Below are 3,138 nucleotides of genomic sequence, written 5' to 3' on the forward strand. Positions count from 1 at the left end.
GTCACTGCTGCTTAATTAAGCAGATGTAAACAGCTGCATGGGATATTAAACTCTAATTTGCATCTACATACCAATTATCCTTTTTTTGCTCTAACATGAGCTAGAATGGTATTGTACCAAATTAATGCAGAGATTCAATCCTTAAAAAATGCAACTGTGTTACAGCCTAAGTAAGTTGTGAACTTGGCAAGAAATACAAAATACACATTTTTAGGTTTTTAAATACACAAGGTAGCTATGCTACGTGGCAGTAACATCACAGTAAATCCTATGAGGTGGGAGACTCATCTCTTACCATTTCATCAGAGTGAATAGAAACCTGTACAAATACAGATCACAGTTTCTAACCATCCATTCAAGTGCTGTGTTTTTAACTGTTAAGCTGATTTTGTAGAAAATGCTTTAAAATTCAACAGAAGTTATTTTCAAAAGTGCAAAGGGCAGCAAGCTGCTATTTAGATCATTATGGGATTTTACTCCATGTTTTTTGGTGGTGCCTTTGGCCCAGGATTGATTGTTGGCACTACAGTTCTGTAGTGTAGTGTGGGATGTTATCAGCCTTTGGAATTGCCATAGACACTCTGCCAGAGGAAGAGTAAGGCGCCACAGAGTTAGGCAGGAGTGTTTCGTGGTGCTTCACAGCCAACAATGCCAAGCTTCTCTGCCTGGTGCAAGCACAGTGTCTGTGGAAGAGGAGACAGCTGGGCAGTCCATGAGCCCTTGTGCTCCATGAGAGCAAAGCCCTCATTGCACTGACTGCTGCACACTGTTCTGTTCTGCAGCTGCAGCCACAGCACTCTCCATAGACAGACAGTAATGAGGTGCCTCCTCAGGATTTGATGGTTTCCTCTGGAATTTCCTCTGGGTAAAAGATGTGCATAAATGTATGGATAATGCTCCTCTGTAATTCTGCCACTCCTATACAGGAAGAAACAAATATGACAATCTAGAAAAAAAATAACAAAACAAAATTTGAAACATAAAAGCTGTAAAAAACTTCCAAGTTTCACTCCAGTAATTACATGTTAAATGTTTAGGTAAAAGCAGAATAAAATATGTGTGACTATAGATGGACTGGATCTGCACTGACCTGTGTGGCATTGTTGGTTGGGCTTTGTAAATGTTTTTCTTGTGTAAATCTTTTCCATAAGCTCAAGGTAGATACTGTGCACCTCTGCCAGCCAGGTGAGGAGACTCTTCTGCAGCCACAGGTAAAAAATCCTGCTGCCACAGGTAAGGCACTGGGCTGCTGATCACTTCCGTGGAGCTTCAGTGTGAGTGTGCCAGTGCTGTGCTTGGATGTTTTGTTTAGCAGCAGTGGAGCATCTATTCTTTGCTTTAAATTTTTTTTTAAAAAGAGAAAGTTCCCATACAGTACAGGAAATGTACTGTTCTACTTTTGATGGCTCTATCAAATAGCGCATTCAGTTTCTGGCAGGATCACATTGTTAAGAAAACATGACTTCAAAACAGTCTTTTTTTTTCCAGCTATGTCATCTATTACTTTTCTTCCCCAAAATGTTTCTGGTGGCACTTTAGGAAATGCTCTGTTTTACATCCTGAGGAAAACAACTTGATAAGCAAACAGCCATATTATTAATTTGTCTTGTAAACCCATAAATACCTGAACACAAACCCAGCTGACCTACATTTAAGCCAGGACTATACTATGTTGTTCTTATCCCTATGAAGGAGAATTATTTAGGCTTAGATTTTTAGTTGGAGTTTCTCAGGCAGGCCTTCATTTTATAGCTCCATGCTGCCTTTGTATTAGTGTGATTTACAGGGGTTTCCTTTTTTATTCCTTTAGAAGCCAGTCACCACCAAGTGGACTCACCTTCTTGGACTGTCAGCTTTCTCTATAGAAAACAGAAATTAGAAGCATTTTACAAAAGAAAGGAGACAGATTTTCATTTCTTCATGTCATAAGGAACAAGTACAAGGTGCAGAAGGTATTTCAGATCTATTTCTCAATGTTTTTTACCAACACACATACATATCTATCCAAATATAAATGCATCTGGTCTGGCAGTCTTGAAAATGTTTCCTGAGCTGTATTTTTTTCTCCTTCTACATAGACAGTGACAGCTTTAGTAGGAGCAATAGGGCGTTTATATCACAACAATGAGCATTCTGAAATGCACTGAGCTGAGTGGGGGGTAAAAGTAAGCTCCACAATTACTGAAATGAATCACAGGTAAAAACATTTTGATTCTCCAGAGATTTGGTTGTTGCTATTGTTTTTTTCTCCTAAACCATGAAGGCAGAAAATACATTATCCACCCATTGAATACTATAGCAGAGCTCCCAAATAATCTCACCACTGCCTCTGTTTTATAAAGGCTCAGAAAACAAATCCCAAACCACAATTGATTGAGAGAGTTCTGCATATTGTGACCTGTCATCTCTGCAGGCTGCAGTCTCTTCTCTGGTCTTGCCTCAGAGCCCAAGTTTTGACTCTCAAAAGATAACCTGGTCCACTTAGTTCTCCAGGTGTATTAATGCTACTTATCCTTTGCATTAAGAGTGCAAATGTGGAAAATGAAAACAAACTGAAAATCTCGTGATAAAAAAATTCAGTTTGCCATCTGTGAAGATTCTGTGTTGCTTCATTAAGGATTTTCTTACGTTCCGAGAGAGCAATGGGAAAAGCAAAACTTGGGGGGGGGAGGTTCCATCTTCTCTGGTTTCATTAAAATATTTAAACAAGCATGTGATGCAGAAACAGAATACCAACAGAAAATGTCTTACAGTCTACTCCTGAGTAGTGCCTTGGATATCTCCAGAAGTCCTGTTCTTTCACCTTGAAATTCTAAGTTTTCAGCCACAGAAAACTTCACCCATACCTAAATTAGGAATAAGCTTATTAATGCAAACCTCCAGAACTTTTTCAATCAAAATTTCTTCAATAATTGCAGAGTTTTCAGTATAAACTTATTTCTGCAAGTATTTTAAGCAGTGTGTGAGAAGATGGCCTTAGCTGGATTCTTCTGCAGCACAATTCTAAGCCTGGACTATGACAGCAGCTCTTTAACACTGCAGGAGGGGTACCAGTGTGGTTAATTCAGGTTATGACAAGGCCACCATCATCATATATGTACAACCAGCCCAGCCAAGCACCAGCATTCCTGCATTAGG

This window comes from Geospiza fortis, unplaced genomic scaffold, assembly GCF_000277835.1.
Source record: "Geospiza fortis unplaced genomic scaffold, GeoFor_1.0 scaffold41, whole genome shotgun sequence".
Lineage (NCBI taxonomy): Eukaryota > Metazoa > Chordata > Aves > Passeriformes > Thraupidae > Geospiza > Geospiza fortis.